Source organism: Nomascus leucogenys, chromosome 22a, assembly GCF_006542625.1.
Source record: "Nomascus leucogenys isolate Asia chromosome 22a, Asia_NLE_v1, whole genome shotgun sequence".
In the NCBI taxonomy this organism is placed as follows: Eukaryota; Metazoa; Chordata; class Mammalia; order Primates; family Hylobatidae; genus Nomascus; species Nomascus leucogenys.
The window spans coordinates 51,327,387-51,346,725 of record NC_044402.1 but is presented as its reverse complement, the minus strand read 5'-3'; the positions used below and the strand labels follow the sequence as shown (position 1 = coordinate 51,346,725).

The 19,339-nt window shown below is 41.6% G+C and overlaps 1 protein-coding gene and 1 long non-coding RNA gene across 2 annotated transcripts in view; one reads left to right on the top strand and one right to left on the bottom strand.

The window, feature by feature from the left end:
• Window positions 1-19,339, bottom strand: part of LOC100588639 (HLA class I histocompatibility antigen, A-11 alpha chain-like) — a 462,712-nt gene that overhangs the window by 159,259 nt on the left and 284,114 nt on the right.
• Window positions 1-19,339, top strand: part of LOC101179183 — a 36,936-nt gene that overhangs the window by 1,202 nt on the left and 16,395 nt on the right. The gene's annotated exons all lie outside the window — the stretch shown is intronic.

The following is a 19,339-nucleotide window of genomic DNA, read 5'->3' as shown; positions in this document are numbered from 1 at the left end:
GGGAGAGGTGTGAGGGGCCCGGGAAGAGGTGATGGGGCTGGGGAGGGGCTAGTGGTGGATAGAGGTATGAAGAGGCTGAGGAGGAGGGGTTAGTGCTAGGAGGGGTGTGATACGGCTAGTGGAAAAGATAGCTTGCTCCACCTCCCCGCCGCCATCACTAGTCATGGAGAATATTGATTGAAAGAGATGAGCAGATTTTGATGTACTCTCCTCAGTGACAAGGGGCCCTAGTTTCCGGTGTAAGTTGTGCTGCTGTTTACAAACACCCTGCATTATTTAACGTCTCATCTTGGGAGTCAGAAACTATTTACTTGCAGAAAATATAATCCAATATCTAAGGTATAAAGATTTGGGATCACACATGCTAATTACAGTTGTCTACCTTTACTGTTCCTTTTTTTGTGCCAAGAATTGAAGAAGATTAAATTTGAGAAAATTACATTTGATATCTTTTTTCACATTGCTATGTGGCCGTTAGGGATTTTAGTAGCAGCACTTGTTCTAATTCACAAGATGCCTCACTTGTAAGGGTAGTTTGAAAGGCACTAACTGGGCAGTGAGCCTCCTCAGCCGTGGCTTCGGAGGGAGAGATTTGGTTTTGATTTGTTAATTTGTGGCGCTTAAGATGTTGATAGCCCTCCTTTCTGGCTTTCTGTTTGTAGATAACCAGGAGGAATGTGATTAGACTAAGGAAATTAACAAGAGGAGGTCCAATTCTAAGGACTATGAAGAATGTGCTTGCCTAAAGACTGATATTAAGGGGATTTTATGCTGAATATGGAAGGAAAAAAGGGAGACTGTCTAGGTAAAACTATAAAATTATTAAGCGCAAGTAGTATGACATATAACAGGGCTTGGCAAATCTTTGCTGTAGAGAGCCAGAGAGGACATCTTTTTGGCCTTGTGGTGCGTACTCAGCTTTCTCCTTGGAGTATGAAAACATCATTAGACAATACTAAATGAAGGCTGGGCGCGGTGGCTCACGCCTGTAATCCTAGCACTTTGGGAGGCCGAGGCGGGTGGATCACCGGAGGTCAGGAGTTTGAGACCAGCCTGGCCAACATAGCGAAACCCTGTCTCTACTAAAAATACAAAAATTAGCCGGGCGTGTGGCGCGCACCTGTAATCCCAGCTACCTGGAAGGCTGAGGCAGGAGAATCGCTTGAAAGCAGGAGGCAGAGGTTGCAGTGAGCCGAGATCTTGCCACTGCACTCCAGCCTGGGCGACAGAGCGAGACTCTTGTCTCCAAAAACAAAAGCTAAATGAGCATGGCTGTGTTCCAATAAAACTTTATTATGGATGCTAAAATTTGAATTTAATAACATTTTCAAATGTCATGAAATACTCCCCTTGGATTCTGGCCCTCCCTCCCCAATCATTTAAAAATGTAAAAACCATTCTTAGCTTTTGACTCATACCAACACAGATAGTAGACCATAGTTTGCCGACTCCCGACAGGATAATAATGAAATATCCAGTATTTTTCAAGCGATAGTAATTGGGAAAGAGTGAAAACAAGCTATAATCTCTTAATTTCATCTGTCTGTTTACCACAATAATAAAGAGGATCTGAATTCTTAACACAAATTTGTTATGGCCTTTGAAAGTTGCCAAGATATATGAATGTACTTATATTCTCTAAACAAGAAAAGATATATTCCTTGTTTAAAAAGGATTGCAGTTCAAGAAAAGTGGAATAACATCGAGTTTTGATGTTGATTTATACCAAAGGATTTTCAACACAGGACTATGCAAAAACGAACTGTAATAATGGGATGTAATTAAACAAATTTTAAATATACATTTTTAATGTTTTTATATCAGTAAGGGAAAACAGAAGCAATCTTGAAATAGGACTGAGTCATATAGAGCAAATGGGCATATAAGCAGTGTAGGTAGGAAACTGGTTGAGGTCAGATATGAGATGGGAGGGATGAAGGCGGGGTTTAATTGTCCAAGACTTTTGAGATTCTTACTCATGAAAAGGCAATATATCTAATCCCCCTCCATTTTTTTATTATGAAAAATTTCAAACAGAGACAGTTTTCAGCTTGCTTTTTATACTTTATAGTGGCTTTTATTGTTCCAGTTTGGTGACATAGCGCTACCTCACTCTTTTTCAAGTCTGCGTTATTCATTTTGTAGACGTGATTTATTCAACAATTTTGAGTAGACATTTAAGGTTCTTTCCACATCTTATTAAATAAAGGCTGTTGAGAACATCCTTGTACATATCTCTTTAGATCATCATGCCATTATATTAGTAGGATAAATTCCTGGAAGTTTGGCTGCTGGGTTGGAAGGCATGGAAATTTAAAATTCTATTAGATTCTTCCAATTATCTTTCCGTAAGTGCCTGGCAAGGTGTCAGAGCCCTGGCACTGGCAAGTGGTCAACTCTCAGGTTGGTAAAATGAATTTACCATACCTACAAACAGTATAGGTTTGAAAAAAGGAAAGTTTATTAGAAAGGAAGAACTGAAACAGCCTTTGCAAAATGATGACTGAGACAGTGAAAGAGATCTAACGTGACCAACTCCATCTTGCTTCTAAGCTCCAAGCTGTTCTTTTTTTTTTTTTTTTTTTGAGACGGAGTCTCGCTCTGTCACCCAGGCTGGAGTGCAGTGGCGCGATCTCGGCTCACTGCAAGCTCCGCCTCCCGGGTTCACGCCATTCTCCTGCCTCAGCCTCTCCGAGTAGCTGGGACTACAGGCACCCGCCACCGCGCCCGGCTAATTTTTTTGTATTTTTAGTAGAGACGGGGTTTCACCGTGGTCTCGATCTCCTGACCTCGTGATCCGCCCGCCTCGGCCTCCCAAAATGCTGGGATTACAAGCGTGAGCCACCGCGCCCGGCCTCCAAGCTGTTCTTGTTCATTCCTGGGCGTAGGCTGAACTAACTTTGGAAGAAACTTAGTTTATAAACAAAGAGGGTAACAGCCCTTTCCCAAAGCAGACTTCCTTCTTGTCTGAGGACTAGACTAACATTAGCCACAGGATTAGAATTTTTGGTTTAGGAGTCATGCAGCTGGAGGCTACAAGATTCTGACCCTCCCTAAACTGCTCCTGTGATGAGTGCTTGAGGTATTTTGCAGACCCTGTACTTGATGGGTCAGCTGGCACTACCCAGATCAATAAACTGGCTCTATTTTTTTTTTTTTCTTTTTGGAGACAGAGTCTTGCTCTTGTCGCCCAGGCTGGAGTGCAAATGGCACGATCTCGGCTTACTGCAACCTCCGCCTCCCGGGTTCAAGTGATTCTCCTGTCTCAGTCTCTCGAGTAGCTGGGATTACAGGCACCTTGCCACCACGTCTGGCTAATTTTTTTTTTTTTTTTTTTTTTTTTGTATTTTTAGTAGAGACAGCGTTTCACAATGTTGGCCAGGCTGGTCTCCAATTCCTGACCTCCGGTGATCCACCCACCTTGGCCGCTCAAAGTGGCTCATCTGATCATGTGGCCCCCACCCAGGAACTGACTCAGTGCAGGAAGACGGTTTTGACTCCCTACGATTTCATCCCTGACCAATCAGCACTCCTGGTTCACTGGCTTCCCCCCCACCCACCAAGTTATCTTTTAAAACTCTGCTCCCCTGTGCTCAGGGAGACTGATCTCCCACACAGCTGGTTCTGCGTGAATTACTCTTTCTCTATCACAATTCCCCTGTCTCGATGAATTGACTCTGCCTAGGCAGGGGCAAGGTGAACCCCTTAGGCGGTAACAGAACACTGCAGAAGAGTGCAGTGGGGCGCCTCAGCAAGAGGACTGAGTGTGCTGCCGTGGATTTTTCTTTAGAAGTATTTATGGACCTTAAGGCAGGAGCTTAGGATAGTAAAATGAGTTTCGGCATGGCATTTCAGAGATGTGTAGAAATTTTAGTTACTTGTAAAAGTTGAAAGAGGCCTGGAACCAGACTTTAGATACTAGGAAAGTTTAATTACTTCTGAATTCCCAGAAAAGGAGTTTCACCTACGTCTGGCCCGCCTACGTCTGGCCCGTTTGGTGGTCACCAGGTGGTCTTTGTTCCCTTTGAAATTCCTCAGATAAGGAGCTTTTGTCTGTAGGGCCTATTCAATGGTCAACAGGTGATCAACCTCATGGTCAAGCTCAGTAAGGTTGCACTTATTTTTATCTACACCAGCATATCATGAAATACGGTAGTCCTCACCTTATCCTCGGTTTCATTTCTCAAGGTTTCATTACTCTTGGCAACCACAATCTGAACATTTTAAGTGGAAAATATCAGAAATAATTCCTAAGTTTTAAATTGGCACCTAAACAATTCCTGGTTTAAATTGGGCACTGCACCATTCTGATGAACATGATGAAATCTCATGCCGTACCACTCCATCCCTCCCCAGGATTTGCATTATCCCTTTGCCCAGTATCCACACTGTATATGCAACCTGCCTATTAGTCACTTAATAGCCTTCTTGGTTATCAATTTTACTGCCTAAGTATCACAGTGCTTATATTCATGGAACTCTTATTTTACATGACAGTGGCCCCAAAGTGCAGGAGTACTAATGGTGGCAACTTGGATATACAAAAGAGAAGCCATAAAGTGCTTCTTTTAAGTGAAAAGGTAAAAGTTCTTGAAATTTTTAAATGCTGAGTTTGCTAAGATCCATGGTCAGAACAAATCTTTCTATCCCTGAAATTATAAAGAAGGAAAAAGAGCCGGGCGCGGTGGCTCACGCTTGTAATCCCAGCACTTTGGGAGGCCGAGGTGGGCGGATCACGAGGTCAGGAGATCGAGACCACGATGAAACCCCGTCTCTACTAAAAATACAAGAAGGAAAAAGAAATTTTTGCTAGTTTTGCTGTCACACTTCAAAATGGAAAAGTTGCAGCCACAGTGCATGTTAAGCACTTAGTTAAGATAGAGAAGTCATTAAAATTGTGGGTGGGAAATATCACCAAAAAAAAACTTCCTATTAACAGCAATCGGGTTCAGTACTATCAGTGGTTTCAGACATCCACTGGGGATCTTGGAACATATCTCCCAAGAATAAGAGGGAACTACTATAGTCTTTTCCTACAGTGGTGCCATTCCTGATATTTTCATATTTTTAAAAATTTGCTAATATTTTTATTTATAATCCTTAATAATTCCATAACAGGTCTTGTTTTGCAGGTAATGTTTTTAACCTTTTGTCCGTAGATAGGCATTTACTTCATTTCCTATTGATACTTAGTTTCCTCTTTTTTTCTGCTACACAGTATTACAATAATAACTTTCTGAACACATGTCTTGTGCTGGTAGATTTTTGTGAAAAAGGTTTCTGGGTTGAAGGATATGGCATGTTTCTAATTTGATGGATGTTGCCATATTGCTTTCTCAGTAGGCTGTTAACCTTTACATTTCCTTACAACAATGTATGATCCTGCTCCCTTCCCACTTGCGCAGCAAAGATACGTATTATTTATGTTTTTATTTTTTTCTCAGCCAATAAAGAGAAGTCTTAGTTACTTTTAATTATGTTTTCTCTTCCTTTGGTAATTTTGATTATGTTACTGTTTGCCACTCAGATTGTTTTTCTGTGCATTTTCAATTCTATCCTTTGCCCATTTTTCCTCTTGGATTGATTGTTTGGATCAGTCTGCATACATATGCACACATGTATGTGTGCTTGCCCTATCCGTGTGTCCATGCGTGCAAACGCACACATGCACACACACCCCTACCTGTCCTCATTAAGAAATCCATCCTGACCCCCAGATTCTGATTTGCTTTCTTCGGTTTTCTTACAATATTTTTTATTCCTTACATTTAAATATTTTTTAAAAATATTATATAAAAGGAGAATCTTAATTTTTCTCCAGAGCAGTGCTGTCCAATAGAAATATAATGGAAGCGAGCCAGGTGCGGTGGCTCATGTCTGTAATGCCAGTACTTTGGGAGTCCAAGGTAGGTTGATCACTTGAGGTCAGGGGTTTGAGACCAGCCTGGCCAACATGGCAAAACCTCATCTCTACTAAAAATACAAAAAAATTAGCCAGGCCTGGTGGCTCATGCCTGTAATTCATTCCAGCTACTTGGGAGGCTGAGGCAGGAGAATCGCTTGAACCCAGGAGGCAGAGGTTGCGATAAGCCCAGATCGCACGACTGTACTCCAAACTGGGTGACAGCAAGACTCTGTCTCAAAAAAGGAACTATAATGCAAGCCGCTTATATGATTTTAGGTTTTCTAATTATACTACATTAAAAAAGGTAAAGAGAAACAGGTAAAATTAACTTTAATAATATATTTTATTTTACCAACCTAACCCATTATATTTAAAATATTATCATTTTAACATGTAATCAATTCTAAACAATTACAAATAAGATATTTTATGTTCTTTTGTATACTAAGTCTTTGGAATCTAGTGTGTATTTTATACTTACATCACTAGGTCTGTGGTAAAGTGCTTATGGCCATTGTGGGGCTCAGAACTCATACCCGAAAATGTGGTGCTGTGGCATGGTGAACTGAAGAAACCCTAAGTTCTCTGTGACCTCCCCATCCCCTACCTCCTCTCTCAAATAAGTTGAAGTTTCTTCATCTGCCTAAGATCTACACCCGCCAAGGAGAACTGTTGTTTTTTCTTGCCCTCCCTTGTAAGATCCAGAATGTACTCACACCTGAACAGACCCTTTCACTGTCAAAGAGAACTATTTACATGTTGATCTCTGTTCCCAGATCCATTCATTCTCCCTGGTATCAGCTCACAGCAGCTCCACCAAGTAGTACAGAGTCCCCATTGCTTCACATTCTCTCAGTACTTGGTATTTTCAGACTTTTGAATTTTGGCCATTTTTACTGAGTATTTTCCATGATTACAAATGAGATAGTGTATATTGTCCTATGTTTATAGGCCATTTGGTATTCTCTATTCTGAAACATCTGTTCTGCTCACATTTTTCCATTGAGTCATCAATCTTTTTCTTATGAAGGAGTTTTTTGTTTATTTTTAGAAAAATAACATTCATTTCTGACAGTTCCGGAGGCTGGGAAGTCCAAGGTCAAGGGGATGCATCTGGTCAGAGCCTCCTTACCCATGGGAACTCTGCAGAATCCTGAGGTGGTATGGGGCATCACATGGCAAAGGAGCAAAGCATGCTAGCTGAAGTCTCTTTTCCTTTTATAAAGCCACTGGTCTAACTCCCATGATAACCCATTAATCCATGAACATCTCTTAAAGGCCCCACCTGTCAATACTGCCACATTGAAGGTTAAGTTTCAACATGAGTTTTGGAGGGGACAAACATTCAAACCATTGCATTCTGCCTGTGGTCCCCCAAACCCATGTTCTTCTCACATACAACTACATTTATTTAATCCCCATATCCCCAAGGTCCTAACTTGTTTCAGCATCAACTCAGAAGTCCAAAGTTCCATCTGTGAAATCAAAACAAGTTATCTACTTCTAAGGTACAACGGCAGGACGGGCATAGGATAGACATTCCCATTTGAAAAGGTAAAAGTAGGCCAAAAGGAAGGGTTAGCAAACCCCAAGCAAGTCCAAAGCCTAAGAGGGCAGACATTAAATCTTAAAGCTGGGGAATAATCACCCTTGACTCTATATCCAGCATCCCTCGTACCTGGAGGAGTTCCTTTTTTTTTTTTTTTTCCTGTTGTAGAGACAGAGTCTTACTGTGTTGCCCAGGCTGGTCTCAAACTCCTGGCCTCAAGTACTCTTCCCACCTTGGCCTCCCAGAGCCCTGGGATTACAGGCGTGAGCCACTATGCCTGGACTGGAGGGGTTCTTTATACATTCTGTGATATGGATTTGTGTCCCTTCCCAAATCTCATGTCGAATGAAAATCCCCAATGTTGGAAGTGGGGCCTGGTGGGAGGTGATTGAATCTTGGGGGTGGATTTCCCCCTTGATGCTGTTCTTGTGATAATGAGTTCTTGTGAGATCTGGTTGTTTAAATGTATATCACCTCTGCGCTCTCTCTCTTGCTCCTACTTCTGTCATTTAAGATGTGCCTGCTTTCTGTTCACCTTCCGCCATGATTGTAAATTTCCTGAGGCCTCCTCAGAAGCAGAAGCCACTGTGCTTCCTGTACAGGCTGCAGAACCATGAGCCAATTAAACCTCTTTTCTTTATAAACTGAACTACCCAGTCTCAGGTATTTCTTTACAGCAGTGCGAAAACAGACACATACAGTCTGGATATAAGCTCTTTGTCCTTTGTATGTGAATCTGGATGTAGTAGTACAGGTGCATTTAGTTTTGCTTCATAAGCATTTATTATGATTCCTGCATCTTCCTGTATATGCTTTACTTAAGTAAACAGATCTGTAATAAAGTTCCTTAGAAGATTTTTTAAATCTTCCTGTCCCCAAACTACTATAATAAACAGCTAGTTGCCTTAGAGACCACTGCAGATTTTACTATTTTACAACCTGGCCTTTAGTACTGACATTAGGCAAACTTAATGTTGTTTAATAGTGTCAAAGAAAATACTGAATGGTCTCCTCATCATCACACCAGAGATTTTCCAATTTGTATTGATAGTGGGGAGCTTCTGGTGATCTGGGCTAAGGAGTAAGATAATGAAAATAGAATTTAGAATGTTTTGCTTAGGAATAGATGTCCAAATGGATAAGACAAAAACGGGACCAGAGACAAGAATATCAGAGAGGAAATGGATGCTTAATGTGAATTGAAGGAATGTCTGAACTAGACTAAAAACCAAAATTACAAATGAGAAGTGCAGGGAAACCAGGTGTTAAGTGTGTGCTGAGCAGTAGCTAGAAGCTTGGTGTGGCTGTGACTGGAGTGCCTGAAAGGGCCTGGGCTCTGCAGAGGTGTGTTGGAAGGTGATGCACTAGGAGGTCCCCTCTTCCCTTCCCACCTTCCCTCCTTCCATGAGGTAATTGCATGCATGGGGTTGGGGACTGGCAGACAGGTAGGGACTTTGTCTGCTAGGAGAGAAGAGAGTGAATGAGAGGGTGGAAGTGGAACAGGAGGAGAAAACAACTTAGACATAAAAACTCTGCAAAGTAATATAGCTATATCATGATATACAAGGTGCTCCGTGCTATAATTTTAAAAATGAGATTTTTGAAGTCAGACCATCAGAAGTTCAAGTCTAGAAGTTTAGTCCTTTACTAGTTATAACTTAATTCAATTTACTCTTAATTAAGTTATAACTAGTAATTTACTAGTTATGTGACTTCAAACAAATGACCTTTTTAAACTTAAGTTTTTAATCTGTAAACAGTATATAATACTAGAGTGTTATTAAGTGATTTTCTATAAAGCAGTGGTTTAGTTAATGCCATATTTGTAATGTGAAAGTTATTTGTAAATAGCTTGATAATACGTTTTACTATTAAAAAAATCACTGTCACTCATGATTAGTATATTTTATTTCATTTAGGCTAACTGCAGCATCCAAGATGCATGGTGATGAAATTACAATTGGATTGTGTCTGTATTTCTTCTGGACAACAGGACTTGAATGCAAGGCAGCACCAAGCAAATCTAGAGTGAAGAGTCTCAACAAGTAGCTTAACAAGATAGTTTCAGGCCAAAGATGATGTATTTAGTGGAATTTTTTATTTGAATAATGATGTCTGGCTTTATTTGAAGTTTTCCTATATTGTTGTGCTGGAAATGCTTCACTGTATTCAGTCAATTACAGTGGGTACATGGAATTTTGATATTGTACCTGATTTTGTCCCATAGAACAATTTATTCCTCCGACACCTCACTCAGGTGAAAATTCAAGAATTTGCATGGGTAGTCATTCTGATGCATATCTCCAAGCTTGTATCTTCCTCCCGCTGACAATGATTCGTTAGTCTCTGGCTGTATCTACATGTGATGTGTAAGATGTCTGACAAAAGTCAGAGAAGCCCGTTGTTGAGTTTTGTCTCCAAATCTAAGGATCGGCACTTTTGCCAGATGGGGCTGCTTCTGTTTGAAAAAGACAAGCATGGGGTGGGAGAGATTGCTGGTTATCTTCCAACACCTGTCTTCCTCTTTTTCCTGAATAAAAAATTTTAGCTGGACACATGGCTGGCTGAATACAAGTTACATTTTTCAGCATCTCATGCAACCAGGTATGGCCACGTGACTGGCCAGTGAGCGTGAGCAGAGATGGTGTATGCAGCTTCTGGTTCATGCCCCTTGCTTTGTCCCACTGTTTGGAGTGCAGTGCAGGTATGGTGGTAAGCCCTCTCAGACCCTGTGGTGGGCCCAGTTCCTTAGGGTAGTCATCTCCAAACTTTGCTGCACGTTAGAATTACTTTTAAAAATCCCAGTTCCCAGGTTACACCATGTGTACCAATCAAATGAGAATGTCTCAGGGTGGAAGCCAGACATCATTGTTTAAAAAAATAAAGTGATTCCAGTGTACAGCAGAGTTTGGGAACCACTGCCTTGGGAGTTCCAGAGCAGGAACACTGAGGAAGTCTGTGTTGCTGACAGCATTTTAGTCCAAGACTACCTACAACAAGACCATCACATGTGGGAGAAACAGACTTCTACCTTGCCAAGCTAGACACCATTTCAGTGTCTCATGGAGTGATCTTCTCTAAATTCCTAAAAAGTCAAAAGATTTAGTGTTCAGTAGGCCCATTGTGATATCATCTTTAGGGTACAAGTTCTTCTTTTGATTTTGCTAAGTACTCTGTGGTGAAAATCAGTGGTGGATGCGGCAGTATTGTCAGTGCTTCGTGTTCCTAATTTGGTTTTAGTATCAAAAAGAGCCATCAGTTCCCAGTGCTCATCATCGGCCCCTTGGCCTTCTTCATTTCTCACTCCTTGCTAGTTAAATTCAGGAGTTCAATGGGTAGGTGATCCCAGTACTTGTGGCCACTTACGCGACACAGATTGATTTATTCTTGACAACTTAGTTTGCTTTCTCCATTTTGGTCAATGATATGGGTAGTCATCCAGGTAGATATCCTGTCCTATTTACCAGTTGCGAGTTTCTCATTTCCTAATTGGTTTTCCTACCTTCAGTCTTGCCACCCTTTGATCCACTTGTACATTATGGAAAGAAGTAGCTCTAAAACAAATAAGACCCTGTAACTGCTGCTTAACAGCCTTCATTAACAGCTTTTTGTCTCAAAGTCCAAACACAAGGTCTTTCATCATTCAGATTTAAAGAGCCACCACTTTCCTTGCCATGGTGAGGGCTAATGTTACTATATTACATTCATTCCTGTTGAATGAGATGCAGCTTTAGATTTTTTTCATTTTACTGTATTCCAAGTTAGAGTTGGCTTGAAAGATGAAAGATGTCATGGTTTGGGTTTATCAAGAAGCAGACTGTGAGATAAGAATGTGAGTATAAGTAGTTTATTTTAGAGGTGATCTTAAGAAATCTCCCAGTTACACTGTGGACACTTGCATCTCAATCCCACTGGAAAACTCAACACTAGAATAGTTCTCAGTTATACCATCCAAGGGGGGAAGAAGCTGGAGTATTTATCTACCAACTGCCATTTTGCCGTTGGTTGAGTGCTGCTTTCAGGGATATTAAGCTTTCCCTTGGTGCAAATTAAGCATCCCAATCAGCCAGAAAAAAGCTTACTGAAAGAGCAGTTAGTAGTCTTCACACAGAGGTGAATGCCTGAGGCAGGGCTAGCTTCATGGACATATACCTGTGGAGCTGGTTTACTGGTCTGCTGCTATCCTCTTGAAATTCTTGAACAAGGGACCCCACGTTTTTGTTTTGCACAGGGATTCACAAATTCTGTAGCCAGATCTTGGTCTAAGGGAATATAAATGGTACAGCAGTAGCTTCTGTTACAAAATCTATTTGTCATTCCTGTGAATTTCTAAGCAGGGACCATTTTTATGCCTGCTGTCTGGTACTATGCTTGCCACTGAATATACTCAATGAATGTTTGTTTTAAATGATTAAATTTTCTTTCCTATTTTAATTTTTTTCACAGGTAAAAGTCTCACAGTGAAAAACCTGAGGACCCTTACCACAAGTGGCCTTTGCTCCCAGCTACTGATACTGGATTCCACTCGTGATTCTCCCTTTCTTAGCGCATTCATGATATAGACGTCAGTCTGTGAGCTGGAGGAGGACAAAGGCAGTGGTCCTGTGAATTCTATGCTGTAGCTTGGGTTAAGGGATTTGGAATTGCACTTGTTCCAGAGGTATGTTAGAGGCAGGAAGAAATCACATAGTGGGTGTCTTGTAGGCAGAAAGAGTACTTACTAGGACTTGAAGACTCTGTTAAAGGTTCTTATGTTAATTATCTATTGCCCTGTTTTTCTCCCAAGATTAATGGTTGAAAACAATAAACTTGTATCGTCTCACAGTTTGCATGGTTAGGAATCTGGAAATGGCATAGCTGAGTGGCTCTGGCTCAGAGTCTAATGTGGTCCCAGTCAGTATCAGCTGGGGCTGCAGTTGTGAAAGTGTGAGCAGGGCTGGAGGATCCTCTTCCAAGGTGGCTCACTCATGTGCCTGGCAGGGTGTGCTGGGTGTGCCTGAGGCAGAAGGTGTGTTTCCCGTCACATAAATCTCCTTTTAGTGTGTCTTCATGGCATGGCTGCTAGCATCCCCCAGAGCAAGTGATTTAAGAGCAAGAGCAGGGAGAAAGCTACAGTGTTTTTAATGACCTAATTTCAGAAGTCAACATCTGTCACTTCTGTTTATTAGAAGCAAGTCATCGAGCACTGACCACACTCAAAGGGAGGGGAATTAGGCTCTGCCTTTTCAAAGGAAGCATATCACAGAACTTGTAGATGTATATAAAAGCACCACAGGGTTTTTAAAGAGTCTCGTATTATAGAGCCTTCAGAAGTAAATTCCCATGCCCTTTACCTTACCTGTGAAGTTGCTAATCTGATACTAATTGTTCATTCTCTTGCTGTTCTGCTCAGTGTCCCTTCCCGTGTGTTGATACAATAACTAGGGTTTATAACCATCCTCTGAGAAGATAAAAAAAGTTAGGCACATAGAAGGAAAATAGATGGAGTGGTGGTAGTATGCATTTATTTCCTAGGGCTGCTTTAACAAGCTACCAAAAACTGGGTGGTTTAAAACAACAGAAATTTATTCTCTCAAAATTCTGGAGTCCAGAAGTCTGAAATCCAAGTGTCAGCCAGGTTGGTTCCTCCTGGAGGGTCTGAGGGAGCATTTGTTTCATGCCTCTCTCCCAGCTTTTGGCATTTGCTGGCAATCTTTGGCATTCCTTGGCTTGTAGACTCGTCACTACAATGTCTCCCTCCATCATCACGTCACACTCTCTATGGGTATGTCTCTCTGCATCCAAGTTTCCCTCTTACAAGGAAACTAGTCATTGAATTAAGGGTCCACCCTTAATTCAGTATGACCTCATCTTAACTTGATTATATCTTCAAAGACCCTATTTCCAAATAAGATTACATTCTGAGGTTCTGGGTGGACATGAGTTTGGGGGACACTGTTCAAACCAGTACAGGATATAGATATTAAAATTCATGGGTGTCTCTAGATACTCTTCACCAGAGAGGAGAGTTTCCATAACACTACAATAGCCAGATGTCCCTGATGCAGGCATGTTGTTGGGCATGAACTAGTCAGATTGTAGGACTGTGGCTGCTACTAGCTCATATGTACGTATCTAATTATAGGAAGCTAAGAAAATTAGTATTAAGTACAAGAGGTTGAAAATGGTAATAGCATGAAGATTATTTCTCAGAGCACTCTTCTGTGCCCTTATTGTCAAGTGGTCCTGGGAAATGGACTTTTATCAAGTCTGACTCTTATGTTACCACCTTGCTTGAGTGCTCAGTGCCATGAGATCGTCCCAGAGGTGATCTCTTGCATACCCTGGTCTTTAGGCAAAGCCTTGTTTTCAAATCACACAAGTAAAAGATGTGCTCCACTAAGTGACATTTCAGTGGAAGAATCAGGATATTGATAGAGGAAGCACTTTTACCTCTTGACTGGTGTGTCATAGACTAGGAAAGTGTGGAACTTGATTTTCCTATTTCTCAAACTGGCTCTATTTCTTTAGGAAGGGACCAAAAGGAGCTGCCCCAGTATAGGGAGCAAACAGAGGTTTTCTATAAATGTTAAATTAAGGAATTTTTTTCTCATAGAGATAGCTGTTGGCATAATAGTAGCTAATAATTATCTATAGTGACTCATTGGACTTCCACAACATCAGTATATGATAGGTTTCATTACCCCATGTCTCTCCCCACCACCATTGCCATCCATCAAAACAAAATTATTGATGGTTTCCTAAATCTAATGCCCTGTCACACTGCTTGATGCTTTTACTGTTTCTTCTTCCTGGATTTCCCTTTGCTTATATTGTGAAGCCCTCCTAATCTTGCTCTAAACGTCACGTTATTATTGTTTTTCTCTGTACTACTTTTAGATGTTTAACTAGTATTGTTGGATTATTGATCTTTTCATACCTGAACTGTGCTACGCTGGAGAGCTACTTTAGCATTGATTGATTTTGTTTTTCATAGATTGATTTTGTTTTTCATTCCCTAACAGTGCCTGACACATGGGGTGGGGGTGGGGGCTCAGTTCAAAGAAGGAACCCAAGGCTCAGCATGATTGAGTAATTTGCCAGAGGTCACACATTTGGTGTATGGCAGAGCTAGAAGAAGAATCCAGATCTTTAGCCACTCACCAACTATAAAGAAAAAAACACTGCACAGAAGTCAGGATGTCCAAGGACTAATCCTGGGTCGACAGCTCTTGTGTTACTCTACCTTGATGAGATATTTTAACTTTGTGAAATTTTCTTTATCACTTGTAAGGCTATTTCTAGATCCGTGAACTGCAAGTTATATTTTTATGCATTTTTCCCCAAGGAATTTGAAAAAGTCTCAATATTCTGTTCTATATAGTCTTTTAAAAATCAATGTCTGAAGAGGCAAGTTGGCTGTAATGTAGGTGTAGAGAATGTCCTTCTCTGGCTCAGAGTATTAGGAAGTCGGACTAGGCATTCTGTAGGGCCCAGGGCTCCTCTTGACTGTTGTAGCTTGAGTCTTCATACCTCCCCTGAACACTCTCCATTGATGACTATATGGCCCTTTATTCATCCTTTCCCTCATCAGCATGTTGAGATGTCACATTTTCTCAGCAGTCTTGCTGGCGTGGGTGTCCTGTGTTGTGGGGAGATGGGGGAATGGGGCGGGGGGCGGGGAGCCTTTTTCTGCTGTCCAAGGTCCTGAAGACATGTTTTGTGTTTCCTGAAAGTTTCTCAGTTTCCCAAATGCAAGTTTGAGATTTTATTTGTTTTTGAAGAAATTAAAGAGATGATAGGTGATCTGCTAATGACTTATTGGAAGTCATAGGAGAGTGGAGGGAACTACCCAGGTGATGGTGATAGAGTTTGATTTTCTATTTCTTTCTTTTTTTTTTTTTTTTTTTTTTTTTTTTTTTTTTTTTTTTTTTTTTTTTTTTTTTTGAGACAGAGCCTTGTTCTGTTGCCCAGACTCGAATACAGTGGTGCAGTGGTGAATTCTTGGCTCCCTGCAACTGCTGCCGCCTCCTGCGTTCAAGTAATTCTAATGCCTCCGCCTCCCAAGTAGCTAGGACTATAGGCATGCACCACCATGCCCAGCTAGTGTTTTGTATTTGTATTTGTATGAGGTTTTGCCATGTTGCCTGGGCTGGTCTCGAACTCCTGAGTTCAGGCAATCTGCCTGCCTCAGCCTTCCAAAGTGCTAGGATTGCAGGCATGAGCCACTACACCTGGCCCAGATTTTCTATTCTTTTGCATTTCTCTCTCTCCTAGTCCCTTTCCTTTGGCTGTCTTTTTTTTTTTTTTTTTAGACAGAGTCTTGCTGTATCGCCAAGCTGGAGTGCAGTGGCATGATCTCGGCTCACTGCAACCTCCGCGTTGTAGGTTCAAGTGATTCTCCTGCCTCAGCCTCCCAGTAGCTGGGACTACAGGCACATGCCACCATGCCCAGCTAATTTTTGTATTTTTAGTAGAGACAGGGTTTCACCACATTGGCCAGGATGGTCTCAATCTCTTGACCTCATGATCTGCCTGCCTCAGCCTTCCAAAGTGCTGGGATTACAAGCATGAGCCACCTTGCCCCGCCTCCTGTGGCTGTCTTATTGAGTCATTTGTCTCTGCTTTTCTTGTTGCTCTGGTCTCAGTCTTGTGATTTACTCCTAGAGGTGCTGGCAAGCCTGAGCTCAGATTTAGGAATAATGGGGTTGGGACAAGAGAAGGATGAGATAGGGACTAGCAGCTGATGAAAAGGAAGGGTGGACATATTCATCATAGGGGTTTCAGGAACTCCATTATCTCACACTCAGCCTGTTTGTCATCTCTGGGATCAACACAGTGTTATCATCGATCAGCCCCCAGATTCACTTCAGTGAATCTGTAAAGAACAAGCATGTCCTCCTCATCCCATGAATTCTCCTGCTTAGAAAGCCACCTGAAAGTGATAGCCCTTAAAGTCCTCAGTCTGCCCCTTTAGAACACCACAGAAAGATCCCTGAATGGAGATCCTGACCCTTAAGTATGGAACTACTGGGAAGAGATACTTGGAGATTATCATTACATGGAGGGCTAGTAACATCACTTTCTTTTCCCTTTATCCTCATTTTTTTCCCTTAAAAAAAAACACACACACACAACAATTTCTTTGCTATTTGCTGTTGGTATCCAGTATGCCATTGCTTTCTCAATTAATGAGATATGTTTTCCCTTCCTGTATGCCTATTTTAATTGTCAATTTCTGATATCTCTAAACATGTCTTTGTTGTCCCCTCCCCCCCTTTCCACTTCCACTGCCCTATTTCGGTTCTGGACTATAACAATTGCCTCTCTACCTTTATCTGAGCATTTGGTCTCACTCTCTTGCCACACTCCCAGTCTTTCCCCTGTATGGCCTCCTTAGTGATATTTCTAACAAAAAACTCTGACTAGTATTCCCCTACTCAGTCATCTTTAATGATTCCCCTTCACCTCTTGAGTAAAATCTAAATCTCTTTGGAAGGGTGTTTGAGGTTCCTCATGGTCTTGTCCTTTAGGCTGGACTAAGGTTATGGATGAGAGACTTGTGAGGAAGAAAAACCAGTTCTAGAGAACTAAAGGCATGGCATCTTTGCGCACTTACAAATGCAGGAAGAGAAGATTTAAAACCATCTTTCTAGAATCTGCCCTTTGGCTGGTGAAAAGAGCAAAGTTGATTCTTCTGTGTTGTTGACCTGAGACTGCACCTTTTTCAGAAACCCAGATCTTTACAAACTCCTCATGGAACTTACCCTATCTCTGCAATAGAGGAAGGGTGTGGAGCATTGAAGATACCCATTAAGCGTTCACTTTCCAAATATTGAAAGAGTCCGTAAGAAACAAGTTTTATTAAGGTTCTGTGTTAGACACTGTGCTAGTTCCCATGGATATAGGGTGATCAAGACCAATATGATCTCTTGTTACAGGAAGCTGAGCCCATATCTGAGAAGACAGACAAATGATTCCAAAATATTTCTCTAGGAAAATAGCCTATTCCACACCAACTATAGTCTTGATCATAACTGTTTTTAAAGTTGGATATTTTCATATTCCTCTTTTTTCTTAAAATCATAAATCTCTCCTCTACTTCCTTCTCTTTTGCTGTCAAATCAGCATTTTTAAAAGCCATTTCTTGGCCTGGCACAATGGCTCATGTCTGTAATCCCAGCACTTTGGGAAGCCAAGACTGGGATTGGATCACCTGAGGTCAGGAGTTTGATACCAGCCTGGCCAACATGGCAAAACCCCCATCTCTACTAAAAATACAAAAATTAGCCGGTGCAGTGGTGTATGCCTGTAGTCCCAGCTACTCAGGAGGCTGAGGCAGGAGAATTGCTGGAACCTGGGAGGCTGAGATTGCAGTGAGCCAAGATCACACCACTGCACTCCAGCCTGAGCAATAGAGCTAGACTCCGTTAAAAAAAAAAAAAAAAAAAAAAAAAAAAGCCAGGCCAGGTGCGGTAGCTCATGCCTGTAATCCCAGCACTTTGGGAGGCTGAGGGGGGCAGATCACGAGGTCAGGAGATCGAGACCATCCTAGCCAACATGGCAAAACCCCATCTCTACTAAAAATATGAAAATTAGCCAGGCATGGTGGCGCATGCATGTAATCCCAGCTACTCAGGAGGCTGAGGCAGGAGACTTGAACCAGGGAGTCGGGGGTTGCAGTGAACCGAGATCATGCCACTGCACTCCAGCCTGGCGACACAGCGAGACTCCAAATAAAACAACAACAAAAAAGCCATTTCTTAATCCTGCTTACCTGTGTAACACCATCTTATCTTTTGCTGCAGTGAAGTTGTCTGTGTTTATCTTCATTTCCTCAATTCTCATCATTCTTGAACTTCTGCAGTCCTCCTTCCTCTTGCTACCCAATTTACACTATCCCCGTGGTCATCAGAGGTTTTTCCCTTGGTCTTCTTTCTGGCACCTGACACCACTCAAGCTACTACTTCCCCACGTCTACATTTGCTCTCTTTTGTCCCAGAAAATTATTGGATACAGTCTAGGCTACAATTTTCCCTTTGTTTCCACATATACCACACACACCTTGCCTCTGCTACAAACCTATCCAGAATCTTCTTAATTCCCCTCACATTCCCAAAATGAGCTGAGTAGTCTTTGAAGTAAAAATTAAGCTAAGTTTCGCCTCCATTTCACTTGTGCATTTTGCTCCTTTTTTTATTTTTTTAAACCTCTTTCAAATGATCCTTGGGCTTCGAGTACCACGATCTACCCAGACTTGCATTCCCTGGGCTGTGTTCTAGTTCTGGTCATGTCAGCTTTTCCCTTCTGATTGAATCGTTGTAATTACTTGAGTCTCGTTCCGTCAGGCAATATCCACAGTGAAGAAGCCAGTGTGCATTGTGGCAAAGCCCAGGAAGACCTAGGTGTGAATTTTTGTTTTACCGTTTCCTGCCTGTGTGACTTATGCCATGGGGCTTCACTGGTCTGGGCCCCAGTTTCTCATCTCTTAGATGACATCATTTTGTTGGGAGGATTACATGGAGTAATATGTATAATATATCTGATAACTAAGCAGTTTCAGTTAGTGGTAGTTGTTTTTATTTGACATAGTCTTGATAAGTATTAATTTCTTCCTAAGCCCAGGGTATTTGTATTTTGACAACAAATAAGTTTTAAATAAGTCAATCTATAGATATTATGGAAATCTGGACCCCTATATCCTAGCTGAGGAAAGGTATCTGGCACCCATTGCCACATAGGAGACCCTGGGCTCCAGGACACCAGGGAAGAGAGGTTAAATAGGTCCCCCTCCTCTGACATGATACCCAGTGATTCAGTCAGGGTACAATTGGGAAAACAAAACCCATACCACATGGACTGGTTACAAAAGTCTTGAATAGCTAAATGCAAAACAGGGTGGTTAG